This window comes from Mustelus asterias, chromosome 21, assembly GCF_964213995.1.
Source record: "Mustelus asterias chromosome 21, sMusAst1.hap1.1, whole genome shotgun sequence".
In the NCBI taxonomy this organism is placed as follows: domain Eukaryota; kingdom Metazoa; phylum Chordata; class Chondrichthyes; order Carcharhiniformes; family Triakidae; genus Mustelus; species Mustelus asterias.
The window spans coordinates 14,442,864-14,460,625 of NC_135821.1; positions in this window are offsets into that span (position 1 = coordinate 14,442,864).

The window sequence follows — 17,762 nt, forward strand, 5'->3', positions numbered from 1 at the left end:
CTTGGAACTCCCTACCTAACACCTTCACCACGCGCAGTCGCTCTGGAAGAAAGTCCACAACCACCTTCCCAAGGGTGAATAAAAATAAACCACCAGGAACAACTGAGGTGAAATCTAATATTTGCATGAACTGCATTGCCTGATTTACACTGGAGCTTTAGAGGAAGGCAAGCAATGTTACAGGGCTTGTGCTTTAGAACTGAGCAGTATAAAACCACTTGAGTATGTTGCGATAGAAAACAGTACTTGGTGTCAGAAGTGCTAAAATTAAAAACTGGTGACTGAAATTGTCATGAGAGAATTAACACCAGCAAAGAATATCAACTTATGAGTGAAAACCCAGCATGTAACTAGAATTTTACACAGAGGAGAATGAGCCATGAGTTCCCAGAATCATAGAATCCCTACAGTGCAGAAGAGGCCATTTGGCCCATTAAGTCTAACAGAGCATCCCACCCAGGCCTTATTTCCGTAACCCCAACATTTCCCATGGCCAATCCACCTAACATAGAACATAGAACAGTACAGCACAGTACAGGCCCTTCGGCCCTCGATGTTGTGCCGAGCTTTGTCCAAAACCAAGATCAAGCTATCCCACTCCCTATCATTCTAGTGTGCTCCATGTGCCTATCCAATAATCGCTTGAAAGTTCCTAAAGTGTCCGACTCCACTATGACAGCAAGCAGTCCATTCCACACCCCAACCACTCTCTGAGTAAAGAACCTACCTCAGACATCCCTCCTATATCTCCCACCATGAACCTTATAGTTATGCCCCCTAGTAGCAGCTACATCCACCCGAGGAAATAGTCTCTGAATGTCCACTCTATTTATCCCCCTCATCATCTTATAAACCTCTATTAAGTCGCCTCTCATCCTCCTCCGCTCTAAAGAGAAAAGCCCTAGCTCCCTCAACCTTTCCTCATAAGACCTACCCTCGAAACCAGGCAGCATCCTAGTAAATCTCCTCTGCACTCTCTCCAATGCTTCCACATCCTTCTTATAGTGAGGTGACCAGAACTACACACAATATTCCAAATGTGGTCTCACCAAGGTCCTGTACAGTTGCAGCATGACCCCACGGCTCTTAAACTCAAACCCCTGTTAATAAACGCTAACACACTATAGGCCTTCTTCACGGCTCTATCCACTTGAGTGGCAACCTTCAGAGATCTGTGGATATGAACCCCAAGATCTCTCTGTTCCTCCACATTCCTCAGAACCCTGCCGTTGACCCTGTAATCCGCATTCAAATTTGTTCTACCAAAATGAATCACCTCGCACTTATCAGGGTTAAACTCCATCTGCCATTTTTCGGCCCAGCCCTGCATCCTATCAATGTCTCTTTGCAGCCTACAACAGCCCTCCACCCCATCCACTACTCCACCAATCTTGGTGTCATCAGCAAATTTACTGACCCACCCTTCAGCCCACTCCTCCAAGTCATTGATAAAAATCACAAATAGCAGAGGACCCAGCACTGATCCCTGTGGTACACCGCTGGTAACTGGTCTCCAGTCTGAAAATTTTCCATCCACCACCACCCTCTGTCTTCTATGAGATAGCCAGTTACTTATCCAATTGGTCAAATTTCCCTCTATCCCACACCTCCTTACTTTCTTCATGAGCCGACCATAGGGAACCTTATCAAACGCCTTACTAAAATCCATGTATACAACATCAACTGCTCTACCTTCATCCACACACTTAGTTACCTCCTCAAAGAATTCAATCAAATTTGTGAGGCAAGACTTAACCTTCACAAATACATGTTGACTATCCCGGATTAAGCTGCATCTTTCCAAATGGTCATAAATCCTATCCCTCAGGACCTTTTCCATTAACTTACCAACCACTGAGGTAAGACTAATCGGCCTATAATTACCAGGGTCATTCCTATTTCCTTTTTTGAACAGAGGAACAACATTCGCCACTCTCTAGTCCTCTGACACTATCCCTGTGGGCAGTGAGGACGCAAAGATCAAAGCCAAAGGCTCTGCAATCTCATCCCTTACCTCCCAAAGAATCCTAGGATATATCCCATCTGGCCCAGGGGACTTATCGACCCTCAGGTTTTTCAAAATTGCTAATACATCTTCCCTCAGAACATCCACCTCCTCCAGCCTATCAGCCTGTATCACACTCTCATCCTCAAAAACATGGTCCCTCTCCTTGGTGAACACTGAAGAAAAGTATTCATTCCTATCTCTTCTGACTCCATGCACAAGTTCCCACTACTATCCTTGACCGGCCCTAACCTCACCCTGGTCATTCTTTTATTTCTCACGTAAGAGTAAAAAGCCTTGGGGTTTTCCTTGATCTGATCCGCCAAGGACTTCTCATGCCCCCTCCGAGCTCTCCTTAGCCCTTTTTTTAGCTCATTCCTTGCCACCTTGTAACCCTCAAGCGACCCAACTGAACCTTGTTTTCTCATCCTTACATACGCTTCCTTTTTCCTCTTGACAAGACATTCAACCTGCACATCTTGGGACTGTGGGAGGAAACCAGAGCACCCAGTGGAAACCCACGCAGACATGGGGAGAACTTGCAAACTCGACACAGACTAGTCACCTAAGGCTGGAATTGAACAAGGGCTCCTGGAGCTATGAGGCAGCCGTGCTAACAACTGTGCCACCATGCTCTACAGATGCTACAGAAAAAAAGGGTTATAAGTTGGAACAATCCTTCCTATAATTGATGTTGAAACAATTAACATCCAGTCAGTAACGGAAGGAAGATGCAGAAAATTATAATAATTTGGGATTCTCTTCAGACAAAGGACGTATTCCATCTTTACATAGAGTGGCATATTCAACTGAAGGAATAAAAGACACAAGCAGATTTATCCAGGGTTACGCTTTTGAAGAAGCTTTCAGATATTTACTACTGATGTATGATAAAATCATGTTTTTAAAATTCATTTGTCTATTCATTTGTGGGACATGGGCGTCGCTGGCTGGCCAATGATTGCCCGTCCCTAATTGCCCTTGAGAAGGTGGTGGTGAGCTATCTTCTTGAATCGCTGCAGCCCACGTGCTGTGGGTTGACCCACAATGTCATTAGGGACGGGATTCCAGGATTTTGGCCCAGCGACTGTGAGGGAACAGCGATATATTTCCAAGTCAGGATGGTGAGTGGCTTGGGGGAGAACATGCAGGTGGTGGTGTTTTCATGTATCTGCTGCCCTTGTCCTTCGAGATGAAAGTGGTCATGGAAGGTAATGCCTAAGGGTCTTGGAAACATAAGCAACTGTATGTGAGAGAGCGAGGGAGAGAAAGAGAGAGAGAGAGTGGGAGGAATTTAATGCCCCCCATTCTCCCACCTACAGAGAGAAATCAGGGCAGGGGGTGACTGTATCATTGGGCCTTCCCATCTCCCTCTGATTAGGTTCGGACAGCAGGGCATGTGGGCAGCCTCCTCCCTGCGACCCCATTCTGCCCAACTTACCCATCTCCAGAGGATCCAGCTCTGATCCTCTGGACAGGTCACACTGCAATACTGGCAGTGGCCACCACTATTGGTGGCGCTGATTTCTGCAGAGCGGCCGGCAGCTCCCGACAGTGGGATGTCGGCCCCAAAACACAACAGTGCAGCAATTAAATGAGCCCCAGGGCAGTTAGAAGCCCCAAAGGCATGGTACCCACCACCAAGTAGACACTTTATTCCGCCAGGGTTCCTGGAGATCAGGTCAGCAGGACGACCGCCAGATTCTATAGCAGATGAAGGCACCTGCTGCCCACAATAAATTTCATCCAGTGAGTAAGTGAGAGAAGGAGAGAGAGGAGAGAGAGAAGGCCTCCTGAAAGAACGAGACCTTAACCTTAAGGATTCTGTACTATCAGTGAAAAGCATTACCTAGGCCCAACTACGGGGTTGCCCATTTAAGACAGAGATAAGAAGGAGCTTCTTCTATCAGAGAGGAGTGAATCTGTGGAATCTTTTTCTGCAGAGGGCTGTAGAGGCTGGGTCATTAAATATGTTCAAGGCTGAGATATACAGATTTTTAATCAGTAAGGGAATCAAGGGTTATGGGGATAAGATGGGAAGGTGAAGTTGAAGGATTATCACATCAGATCAGTCATGATCTCATTGAATGATAGAGAACACCTGATGGGCCAAATGGCCTACTTCTGCTCTTACGTCTTAAGGTCTTATCTTCAGTTGCCTCACCTTCCCTCTTGATAAGGTCAGAAGTGGGGATGTTTGCTGATTGTCCAGTGTTGAGTACTATTTGCGACTCCTCAGATGATGAAGCAGTTCATGCCCCATCATCAACATCTTGGAGAACTCAATTTATCAAAAAGTGAACCAGCCCAACCATATAAATACTGTGGCTTCAAGAGCAGGCCAGCAGCTGGGAATTCTGCAATGGGTAACTCATTTCTTGACTCGCCAAAGCCTGTCCATCATCTACAAGTCAGGAGTGCTATGGAATCCTCTTCACTTGCCTGGATGAGTGCAGCCCAACAACATTCAGGAAGCTCAAATCCATCCAGGGAAAAACAGTCTGCTTGATCAGCACCCCAGCTATCATCTTAAATATTTACTCCTTGCACAACAGAGGCACAGTGGCAGCAGTGTGTACCATCTACAAGATACACTGCAGCAACTCACCGAAACTCCTTCAACAGCACTGTCCAAACATGTCGTCACAACTACCTAGAAACAAGGGCAGCAGATGCATGGGAAAACCACCACCCATACGTTCCCCCCCAAGCTACTCACCATCCTGACTTGGAAATATATCTCTGTTTTTTCACTGTCAAAATCCTGGAATTCCTTCCCTAACAGCATAGTGGGTGTACCTACACCACATGGACTGCAGCGGTGTAAGATGGTGGCTCACCACCACTTTCTCAAGGGCAATTAGGGATGGGCAATAAATGCTGGTCAGTGATACTCAAATCCCATGAAGGAACAAACAAAAACTCATAATTACCTTAAATTTGTTCAAAATGGAGTCAGTGATCACATTGAATGGTGGGGTAAATGGCCTTATGTTAATCAAACATGAAGGCTTATATACAAAAAAAATATTCCTTCCCAGAATAGAAGTCAGGCCTTTAAGATCAGAGCTCCAGATGAGTTAAGAGGGGAGTAAAGATGCCTTCCTTATCTGGAGCTTTTGAAGAGCCCTGACTAAATGATGAACTCACTTGTGTTTGTTTTAGCACATCTTTACACTTTTTCTCTTTGGGGAATGGTAGAATGATTCCCAAGCTGATTATCAGCCCACTGAACCGCATTATTGATGTTCCTTCTGTGGCCAACAAGCCCTGGCATTGGACTTGGACACAGAGGTTCAAGTCCAAGGGTAGAGACGTTACCATAATGATGCAAGACCTCATTGGTCACTTGTCTTGGTGTTGATGCTTCACTGATTTGGAGATCCTCAGTGATACTAACAGGGCTGTGTGAGCTGATTGATACCAGAAGGGTTGAGTCTTCTTACACGTCACTCATACTGTGTGGTAAACCACTGTTATGTCCTGATAACCACTGTTATGTTCTGATGACTGGACACACCCCTACCGGTGCTGCCTGAGGCTCCTCCCCTGTTCACTGGGGTATAAAGGTGGCTGCTCCTCCCCTTCGCCTCATTCTGGTCCGGTCCCTTGGTTAGAGCTTACTGTAGAGTTAGTTCCCTTTTATAGTTAATAAAAGCCTATTATTCCAGATTCTGTCTCTGGGTGTTGATAGTGCATCATACTGGTGAATAGAACTGAAAGTGTTTGGACATGAATGTTGTACAGGATAATGTTCTGACAAAAGGCCTTCAGTCCTCAGCTCTAGTTTAGTTCAGGTTCTTCAAGCACAAGGTGTTTTTAAATGCCAGCCATATCTTGAAGGTTAATAAATAATTGTTGGGTCATGGCTTTATTATCTGACTTCTTTAATAATTGGCAAGAAGGGGTACATTTATCCACTCAGTAACTTGCAGAGAACCCCGGAAGAAAGGTTGGGAGCATAGATGCCATTTCTTTAGTTAGGTCCTTGAGATAATGGGTTGGACACAGGTCAGAAAAGACAGGACATCTTTACTTCCCACTTAACAATCTTCAAGACACAGTTATAATCCTTGATAAGGAATCTTTTGCTACTCTAAACCTTCATTAATTAGGATAATCATTCCACTTCGGTAGCAATAATAGTAAAACAGATTATTATTTGAATGGGTGAAAATTGAGAGGTGGATACTCAGCGAGACCTTGGTGTCCTCATGCATCAGTCACTGAATGTAAGCTGATAGGTACAGCAGGCAGTAAAGAAGGCAAATGGTTTGTTGGTTTTCATAGCGAGAGGATTTGAGTATAGGAATAGGGATGTTTTACTACAATTGTATAGGGTGTTGGTGAGGCCACACGTGGAGTATTGTGTGCAGTTTCGGAAGGATGCTCTTGCTATAGAAGGAGTAAGCAAAGGTTTACCAGGTTGGTTCCTGGGATGGCAAGTCTATCATATGAGGAGAAGCTAAGTCGGTTAGGATTGTATTAATTGGAGTTTAGAAGAGTGAGAGGGGAGCTCATAAAAACTTATAAAACTTTAAGAGGATTAGACATGGTAGATTCAGAAAGAATGTTTCCGATGCTGGGGGAGTTCAGAACTAGGGGGTCATAGTTTGAGGATAAGGGGCAAATGTTTTTGAACTGAGGAGAGGAGAAATGTCTTCACCCAAAGAATAGTGAATCTGTGGAATTCACTACCACAGAAAGTAGTTGAGGCCAAAATGTTGTGAGATTACAAGAAGAAATTGGAAAATAGTTCCTGGGGCTAAAGGGATCAAAGGATATGGGGGAAGGCGGGATCAGGATATTGAATTTGATGATCAGCCATGATCAAAATGAATGGCGGAGCAGGCTCGAAGGGTGAATGGCCTACTCCTGCTTCTAGTTTGTATGTTTCTATTCCCAGCATTCAGTCTGACTACAGACTCCATTTTGAGGAGAAATAATGTTAGTGCATTTCTCATATTACCTCATTCTCTCTCTCTCTCTCCAAATTCTGACCTATTTGTTTTCTAGGCCCCGACTGGATGGTGGACCTCAGAATCTTCCTTGAAAAGAGATGAAGGTGAAGTGTTAAGGATTCATCTGGTGTCCTTGGTCTTGTAAGGTTAACAGACCCAGCCACCTCACAGTGGATGTGGTAAAGGCGGCTAAAGCCACACAATTCAGCAATGATGGAACAGTCGGTACATTTTAGCAAGTGAGTGGGAAGAATAAATCTGGTAGAAAATGCAGAGAACGTGACCTGATTAGAGTTGAGCTGATTCTGTTCTTTGAAGTACTATTCGAGCTATCTCAGTGTGTGGCATTTAACATTGAAGAAATTTAGTTGAAAGTCAGTGGGGCTGAAAGTTGTCTTGGGCAGGCGATGAAGCCTCAGCAGTTCACTTCACAGTCCTCTCAAAGTTATTTTGCATTGACTTTAATTCCCAAATTTCTAACCCAGAGGTGAGAGCGAGTCAAGCTGGCTCTTGGAAGTGAGGGAAGGTTGTGGCTCATGATTTCTTGCTTCAAGGAAGTAAAGCTGAGCTGGCTGGTTAGTGGGTCTGTGAAATGTTCAGCAGGCCCAACATTGTGTCAGAAACACTGCACTTCACCTTTTCAAGGGTAATTAAGGAAGGGCGATAAATGCTGACTTAGCCAGTGATGCTCACATCCCATGAATGAATAAATAGAGAAAAAAAACTTGAGTTCCACATTGTAAACAGAAATATCACAAAAAGAAAAGGTGAACCATTGACTAACAAGGAGATACCAGTGATTGTGTCCAACATTGGGTTCTGTACCAGCTCCAGAAAAATTGTTAAAATGAATGAACATGTGGTCCCTCCAGTCTGATCTGCTGTTTAATTAGAACATGCCTGATTTGTACCTCAGCTCTGGTCATAGATCCGTATTCCTTAATACCATGATACAATGATGAGTGATATGGGAAGGCAGTGGTGCAGTGGTATTGTCACTGGACCAGAAGTCCAGAGGCGCAAGGGTAATGCTCTGGCACCAAGGTTTGAATCCCACCAAAGTGGAATTAATAGTCTACTGATAATCGTGAAACCATTGTCAATTGTTGTAAAAATCCATTTGGTGCTCTTTAGACAAGGAAATCTGCCATCCTACCTGGTCTGGTCTTACATGTGATTGCAGACCCACAGCAAGCTATTCCATTCAAGAGCAATTAGGGATGGACACTCACATCCAATGAATAGAAAAATAAGTCTGACTTGATGAAACTTTTTGTGGTCTTGGTAATGTCTTTTTCAGCAAGATGTGAAGTGTTGACTCCTGCCACATTGGAATCAAGGCCTGGAGCTGCCAAACTAGAGATGTTCTAACCCAGTTTTCATCCAGATGTTGACTAGCTACAGATGTGGCTATGTGTTTAAACTATGTGATTGCTGTTTTAACCACAGGTTTAAACAAATTTTTGTAGAAATTATTCACGCTCCAGAGATTAATGCACTTCACGTATGTATGCTTACTTTACCAAACATCCACCAATATTTGTCAAGGTATGAGATCAGAAACTCGAAGGCATATTATGAAGTTAAACTCAACCCCAACTATTTGCTATTTTGGCATTAATGTGAGGATAAAGTATTTCACTCCAGGTGTGATTCTATTGACACGCTAGGAAGCTTTTATCAAAACAAACTTCATTTAACTATAACAAATTAATTAGCTTAACATTTACCAATTGAACAATACTTAAACATGACAAGATACAGTTCTTAACTGCTAACCTATCCCTATGAGTTCCAATTTGAGCAATATTCCTCTTACAGACTTAAAACCCATTTTCAAAATCAGTTAGCAAACCCCGGGTTTATGTACTTGTACTTGTTAACAGTCCAAAGCCCTTTTGCACACCTCCAGACAGAGAAAGAGACAGAGAGACGCCTGTTTTCTGACAGCCCCAAACAGCAGCCTCCAGAGAGACAGAAAGAGAGAAAGACACCTCTTCCAGAATCAAGCAGAAAACTGACTTTCAACATAAAAGAGAAAATGTGTATCTTCCCTGCAAGCTTAGTTCCTCCCATTAGCACATGACACTGTCTCTTGTCAATCAAAACATTATTCTGAAATCCCAAGGGAAACCTAAGTAAACACAAATACATTAACCTTGTTTAGACAAAAACGCCATTAGCTAAAATCAGTTATTATCCTGCATTCTCAACATCTGAGCTGCTTTTTGCCCAGATAAATTGGCACCGTGTAAAACAGAGCTGAATTTTAAACATACCCCTTACAAGAGACATGATAAAATACATTTCTTAAAGGCACAGTATCATCACACACTCAATAATCACAGAAGTAAAACACTCATGATTACAGGTACACTCTCTGAAAGCAGGCAGTCTAAAATCAGGAATTGTCCAAAACTGGACCTATTTAGAATTTAAAATTTTGCTCAATTAAACTGAACTTTCCTGGACAATTCAGCTAGGCACTCACTGCATGATGCTGGACTTGTTATCTATTTTGCCACTTGTGCTCCAGTCTATTCCCATGCTCCAAGTGACCCTTGTTCCCAGCCAACCTGGATTTGCCCGAGCTGTTCACTGCCCGAAGTGCCTGATCCGAAATCTGGCAAAATCCAAAACCGGCACAGCATCAGCGCTGAGATTGCAGGTTTTGAGAGAGTGAACCAGTATCGAAAAAAAACACTCGCACGCTGTTACCATTTTACCAGCAAAGGTTAAAGTTCACATGCGTGTGCCGTGCAGATGAGGTTTGAGTTCACACAGTGTGATGATAGTGTCCATTATGCATTTAAAAAAAAAAATTGTTGATTGGAATTGCAAATTAGATGGGCCTGCATCTCCAATTAGCCACAGGTGGTGACTGGTGAATGCATAGAGCCACATTGCTCGAAACTCAGGCAGCTTGCATCTCCTGCGTCATCTGCCAACCCCGCTTGGTCAAAAAAGCCTGGGAGCAGGGCAATCGACAGCAACACCTCCAAATCAGAAATCCCACGTAGACGCAGAGAAATTGGGTCAAAGGGGATTGAAGTAATGCGTTTAGTAACACAATCACCAACAATTAATGATTAATTTGAGCGCTTATTGGCAAGGAAGTTTTTAGAGGACTGAATAGTTTCAAGGCTTTTTAAAAAAATAATTTGTTTTGAAGAGAGGGAAATGTGACAATATTATTCAATTAGCAGCTACCTGGGGATCACTGTGTAGCATTGTAGGTGCTGGAGTTAAACTAGGCTGGAGGGTATAATTAATTTAAGACAAACCGATAGAATCAGGCAAGGTGTAGGCTGTGAAAACTTAAGCAGATATAAAAAGACATAGAAGAGTAAAACTGTACTGTGTGAGCTGCAGGAGATGTCATTACGTAAACCACCTGCATTGTTGGGCATTGTTACCCATAAATTCTTTCATTACTACTCTTTGCCTAATATAGTGTTAGCTCTATCTCAGCAGACAACATCCTTGTTTCTTCTGGCTGTGAAGGCCGTGGGTTCAAGTTCCCCTCTGGAGAGGTTGCACACAAAATCTAGTTTGGTGCCCTGGTGCAGCACTGAGGGAGAGCTGCACTGCCTGGAAGTAGTAAGAGTTTTAACAATACCAGGTTAAAGTCCAACAGGTTTATTTGGTAGCAAACACCATTAGCTTTCGGAGCGCTGCTCCTTCGTCAGGAGAGCACATTTCCACTTCATCTGACGAAGGAGCAGCGCTCCGAAAGCTAATGGTGTTTGCTACCAAATAAACCTGTTGGACTTTAACCTGGTGTTGTTAAAACTCTTACTGTGTTCACCCCAGTCCAACGTCGGCATCTCCACATCATGACTGCCTGGAAGTGCCATCTTGCATGTGAGACGGTAAAGCGAGGCCTTCTCAAGTTGGATGCAAAGGATCCTTTGGCGTTATTGAAAGGAAAGCAGCTGTCTTGGTTAATGTGCAGCTCTCAAACAACATTGATTTTTTAAAAATCAGATTATTTATCCGATGCCGTTAGTCAGAGCTTACTGTGCATCATTTGGCTGCTGCATTCTCAACAACATTTTAAAAACTATGCTCTTGGCTGTGAAAGGGTTTGAAATGTTGCGAAAAGTGCTACATGAATGCAGATTCTATCCCTTTTGCCTGAAGAGTAGAACATATTTTCAATCATTCTGTGCCCAGCCTTGTCACCTAAGTGAATTTGGAAGAAATAGTGTCTAGAGGGGGGATATATTTATGCATGAAATATCATTACAGGACAGAAGGAGGCCATTCAGCCTCTCATGTCAGTGCCAGGTCTCTTCAAGAGCAACTCCCTCATTCCACTGGATAAAAGCAAATTACTGCGGATGCTGGAATCTGAAACCAAAAGAGAAAATGCTGGAAAATCTCAGCAAGTCTGGCAGCATCTGTAAGGAGAGAAAAGAGCTGACGTTTCGAGTCCAGATGACCCTTTGTCAAAGCTCCAGCTTTTCCAGCATTTTCTCTTTTGGTCCCTCATTCCACTTTTCCTTGAAACCTTGCAAAGTCTTTCTCTGCAGATAATCATCGAATTCTCTTTTGAAGGCTCAGATTGTATCTGCCTCCGTAACATTCTTGGGCAGCGCAACCTAAACCCTAACCACTAGTTGCATTAAAACATTTCCTCATGTCACCATTGCTTCTTTCGTTAATCACCTTAAATTGGTGTCCTCTAATGCTGGATTCATCTGGCCAGTTTCTCTGCCCAGCCACCTCTTCATGATTTTGAATATCTCTATCAAATCTTCTCTCAACCTTCTCTTCTCCAAGGACAACAGTCCCCGCTTCTACAATCTCTCCGCGTAACTGAAGTTTCTCATCCCAGAAATTATTCCCGAGAACCTTTACTGCATCCTCACTAAGAGGCCAACTGTGATTAAATGCATTCCAGGAGCTTCCCCTACACTCCAGCCATTAGTTGGGCCAACACATCCATCCTTGTGACGCACTGCCTCCCTACGCCAACTGGAAAGCAAAAAGACTCAATACCCAATTGGATGATGCTTGACTGTCAGCCAAACAGTCTTTTTCTTTTAAACACATTTTCAATATTTTTCATATCTGGTAAAAAGAAATGTTCAGATCAAAGGGTGAAAACAAGTGATCTTTTTTAATGCCCCGATGATTTTTCTCCAGAGTTGCACATTGCAGTGTCCTGGAGATTTTATCTTCAATGCCTGGAGACTATCCTGGAGGGTTGGCAACCTTGATCTCATAAGCCTTCAAATTGTGTGGTCCCAGAATTGGTCACAGTACTCCAGTTGAGGCCAAAACAGTGTTTAACAAAGTTTCACCTGAACTAACTTGCTTTCTCAACCTGCCCTGCCACCTTCAATGATTTGCATCCTCTTTAGAATTAGACCCTTGGTTTATCTGGAGCTCTTCAGTCATACAACCCATCAAATGATCAATAATGGTAGCTCACACTTATTGAGAGCATTAATATCACAACACATCCCAAAAAGCTTCACAAGATGACAGTAAACTGACAAGCAGTGGAAGACAGACTAACAATCACAACAAAAAACACACTCAACCAGAGATGAAATGAAGGAAGAGAGGATGGAAGGAAGATAGGAGGAAAGTAGGATGGAAAGGAGGAAGTGAGGGAGGGTGCAAACAAAGGAGGAAAGAAGAAGGGCAGGCTGGAAGGACATGTGCGAGGGAGGGGAGAAGGGAAGGGGTTGTAATTATAATCATAGAATCATAGAATCCCTACAGTGCAGAAAGAGGCCATCTGGCCCATCTAGTCTGCACCGACCACAATCCCACCCAGGCCCTACCCCCAAATCTCTACACATTTACCCGCTAATCCCTATAACCTTAGCATCTCAGGACACTAAGGGGCAATTTTAGCATGGCCAATCAACCTAACCTGCACATCTTTGGACTGTGGGAGAAAATCGGAGCACCCGGAGGAAACCCATGCAGACACGAGGAGAATGTGCCACCTCCACACAGACAGTGACCCAAGCCGGGAATCGAACCCGGGTCCCTGGAGCTGTGAAGCAGCAGTGCTAACCACTGTGCTACCGTGCCGTCCTGTGGGGACCTTGAGGTCAGCTCCCTGTTCCTGCGGTCGCCTGGTTGATTGTTGATGGTTTGTCAGTTGTTAGGCCAAACTTACTTGAACCAAAATGGTTCAGGCCTCACTTTGGTGAGCCATTTGGAGCCTAACAGCTGCCGCTCACCCACTGGTTAAAATTGGAATTCCGTGTGTCTGAGTGTTACCTGTTACCAGTGTACATTGCAACGTTGCAGCTCTTGGCCTGTGATTCACTGCTCTGTGTACCAGTGACATGGGATCCTACAACACTGGCATGAACTTGGAATTTCCTTCCTCCCTCCGTCCAACCCCCCCCTTCGGAGACATCTAGTCCATGTCAGTAGTAACCTGCCCCGGGTGGCACAGTGATTAGCACTGCTGCCTCACAGCGCCAAGGTCTTGGGTTTGATTCCGTCCTTGGGTGACTGTGTGGGAGATTGCACGTTCTTCCCGTGGCTGCATGGGTTTCCTCCATGTGCTCCAATTCCTCCTACAGTCCAAAAATTTGCAGGTTAGGCGAATTGGCCATGCCAAATTGCCCCTTATTGTTCAAAGATGTACAGGTTAGGTGGATTGACCATGGTAAATTGCCCCTTAGTGTCCAAAGATAGAATTCATAGAAATCATAGATTCATAGAAACCCTACAGTGCAGAAGGAGGCCATTCGGCCCATCGAGTCTGCACCGACCACAATCCCACCCAGGCCCTACCCCCACATATTTACCCGCTAATCCCTCTAACCTACGCATCTCAGGACTCTAAGGGGCAATTTTTAACCTGGCCAATCAACCTAACCCGCACATCTTTGGACTGTGGGAGGAAACCGGAGCACCCGGAGGAAACCCACGCAAACACGAGGAGAATGTGCAAACTCCACACAGACAGTGACCCGAGCCGGGAATTGAACCCGGGACCCTGGAGCTGTGAAGCAGCAGTGCTAACCACTGTGCTACCGTGCAGGTTAGATAGATTAGCCAAGCTAAATTTGCCCCTTAGTGTTCAAAGATGTGCAGGTTAGGTGGATTGGCCATGCTAAATTGCCCCTTAGTGTCCAAAAATGTGTATGGTAAGGGAATTAGCCATGGTAAATGCATGGAGTTACGAGGGAGGGCCTGGGTGGGATGCTCTATTGGAGAGTCGGTGCAGACTCGATGGGCCAGATGGCTTCTTCCTGTACTGTAGGGGTTCTATGGTAAATGCCAATTGGAAGAGTCAAGCCATTGGTTCACTTGACATTGGCTGCCTCTTAATGATGCCTCAACCACGTAGCCATTATTCATGTCACCACTCACCTACAGCAGGGACCCACTGACAATTAGACAACAGAGCGAGTGTTGCACCCAACCCTGTCTTCAACCTCCACAGGTGTTCCTATTGCAAGAAAACCATCGAGTGGGAATGTTTCACTGATGGGTTACTCCTGTCCCTTCCCGAACTCAGAAGACTGAGGCCAATGGTAACATTGACGTTACTATTGCCATTTCTTCACGAGAAGCTAACACAGCGCAGGGCAAAAGGATTGAGCGGAGTGTCTGGCTGTTTTCCTATTGAATGCCACTATGCCTAGCCAAAAGGGGACTGTCATCTCAGGACGCCCAACCAGTCAGTTAGCCCATCTTTCTGTAGGTATCTGGCAGAATAGCACAGTAAGAGCAATGGGGGGCACAGAGTGGGCCCTGTGGAGTTAGGACAGCCCCATGAGGCTTTGGTTGCAACCTGCACCCCCCCAACCCAAACCAAAACCACCCCCTTCACCCTACACAGCCCCATCATTGCCTCCCCTCCCCCAACCCATCCATAACTTGCCTTGTACAGCCTTTGGCTGGGTTGTCCACAGACCACAATAAAGGTCGAATAGCAGGGGCTGAACCGTGGGTGGTCCAGCCAGCGGTGGTGGGGTGGGCAGGCAGACTGCGAGAGCTTTTTTTTGATTGTCAAGTTGGAGGCTGCAGCCTTTGATGTGGGCTGGCGCAGGAGCAGCAGGCGGGCATCAGGGGGTGCTAGCAGCCCATCTCTCCCAGAAAAATCAAACCCTTCAGGCACATGACGTGCAGCCTCCGCTTGTCTCCTAGCAATACAGCAGGAGAGAAATTCCAAATCTTTCTTCCCACATCCTTATGTGTGCTTGATGTATCTAAGGGAGGCAACTGGAGACTGAGGTGGCAATTTTTCACACTTTTTTTTCTGTGCCATTTTTAATGCCACCCTCACATCTGGGATACAAGGTTGCTCTAATGTGTGAGGGATTTATTTTCTAAATGACTCTCCTGCTTTTCTTCCCCCCTCATTGTTTTGGCATTTTCTGTGTGATTTTTGTTTCCCAAAAGGAATATTTCCGAGCATCTATTTTTGGTGTGTGGGTGAATTAATAAGGAGGAATTTATTTGGCTCCAGAAAAATTGGACTAGCGTTCCCTTAGCAAGCACAGTGCTCCAGCAGAAGAGACGAGGGCAAGGGGGGATATCATTTCTTCTTGTGTGAGTATATGTACGATTGATTTTTATTCTTAATTTTAAAATTGCCTTTTGTCCCCCCCTTTCCACGGTGGCGTTGAGCTCTGTGCCTTGTCCGAACGTGAATCTGACACGAGTGTCTCGGAATGTATTTTAAGGAACTCTCTGACGAGAGGGCAACATTGCTGAATGTCTCACTTGACATTTCTTGTTAAGAAAGAAACTGCACCCCCCCCCACCCCGCCACCCTGGAAATGGCATATCGTTTTCTTTATTTTCAGTGGCGAGAGGGAGTCTATTGCAATTGCAACATGTGTAACCTCGCTAGAAGGTGGTGGTGGTACCGGGGATGGGAATCCTCTGGTTTGCAGAGGTTGCTTTTTCGTCTGTGGTGAGGTTTTTTCCCCCCCTCTCTCTGTTGCATCTTAGGTAGCCTTAATTACAGAGTCAGTTCACATAAGGGGGGAATGAAAATGATGGAAAAAAATGCCACCACCCCCACCCCCCCTCTGAAGTTCGTGTGGTATTTCATATTCTACATGTGACATGATTCCAATAAATACCTTTTCCCTTCTTTTCTACAGAGAGGAATCCGTGGGCTGCGAGTATGTGGGGATTAAGAATGTGAGATTGAAGGAGTGTGTGCGGTGAAGGAGCCGAAACGTTACACAGGAGACAGATTTGGATTTTTCCCTTTTACCCATTCCCCACTCCCCCCCCCCCCCCACCCTTTCCCTCCCTCCACCCCACTACCTATCCGTTTTCTTTCACCCTCTCCTCCTCTTCCTCCACCACCCCACCCTGCACCCACCCAAAGTGACGACCACCTACCTTCCTCCCCCCCTCGTTATCTCCCCCCCCCCTCCTCACTCTCTGAACAAAAGGGAGCGAGTGCTGATGTTCTCAATCTCGGACAGCCTCCAGAAGAACCTGACCTACGCTGAGCTGGAGAGGGAGGAGGGGGAGAGAGACAGATAGCAAGACCCCCCCCCCGCCCGCCACCCCCTTTTCTATCTCTCTCTCTTCTCCATGAGAGAGATCCAACGCTGCTGGTGGCAATGCCAGGAGGAAAAGGTCTGAGGCTCCTTTCACCATGTCCAGCTCTCTAACAAACCCAAGATCCGCTGGTAGCCAGAAAGGTAAGGGCTGGCTGGGGTTGGGGTTGGGAGGGATGTGGGGGGGCGGGGGGGGGGGGGGGGGGAGGTGGTGATGAGATTTAAATTAACGTGGTATGTGGGAGAAAGGGCCAACTTAGCCAGCCAGCAATTTGTTTGATGCCAAAAGTTGATCAGATATTCAAAGCCACTGGCATCAGATGCTGCTTTTGGGAAGTGGCCGGGCATCGTTGGCAGCAGGGGTGATGAGGTTAACGTGGTATTTTACTGTGGCTGGCAATGGCTCCAGGCTACGCTGGAAGGAAGGGCGACCCTTTCTGCCATGATGTTGAGGGAGTGCAGGGTTTGACAGGTAATTACAAAGGGACAGGCTGGCCTTTCTGTGACCAGCGAGGGAGTAGACTTCAACAGATGTCAAGGCAGCAGCAGGTGCCGAGATTGAATGCCAATGTAAATGGTTATTTTGCGGTAATTTAAAAGACGCTGTGTATATAGTGAAGGAAGGTATATGTGGAGCATAAGAGTACTTAACCATGGTAATAGTGGGTATTTATTACAGACAGATTATATAGAGACTTAATCCAGACTCATTCTGGAGTAACTCAGCACACTGCATTGGCCTTGGGTGAGGGGGTGGGTGAAACGATGTTGGGGCTTAAAGGGACGACTGGGTTGCATAAACCCGGCTTGAATTCTCTCGAGCAGAGAAGGTTTAGGGGTGATCTGAGCAAGGTGCTTGAAATGTTCTGGAGATTTGATCGGGTAGATAGGGAGAGACTTCTGGGGGTCAGGGAGGGGGTGAAAATCAAAGAACAAAGGGACGTGTGATCTTGAAATTGGAGTTGACCTGTCCAGCAATGAAATCAGGAAGCACTTCTCCACCCAGAGAGTTAATAAAATTGAATCCCTCAAAAGGCCATGGATGTTGGTCAATTGAAATTTTGAGGTTGAATTTAAGAAATTTATTTCAGAGACAGTAGACCGAGCTAAAGTAATGATAAAAATGGTGTTAAGTGGAGTCGAGATGCAGACTAGTCATGGTCTATTTGAATAGCAGAGCAGACTTCAAGGGGCTGAATGGCCTCATTCTAATGTTCCTATGACATGTTGTATATGATAGAGCAGTGGTGGGCAACCTAGGCTAGTTAGTGGGCTGCATGAGTGGCC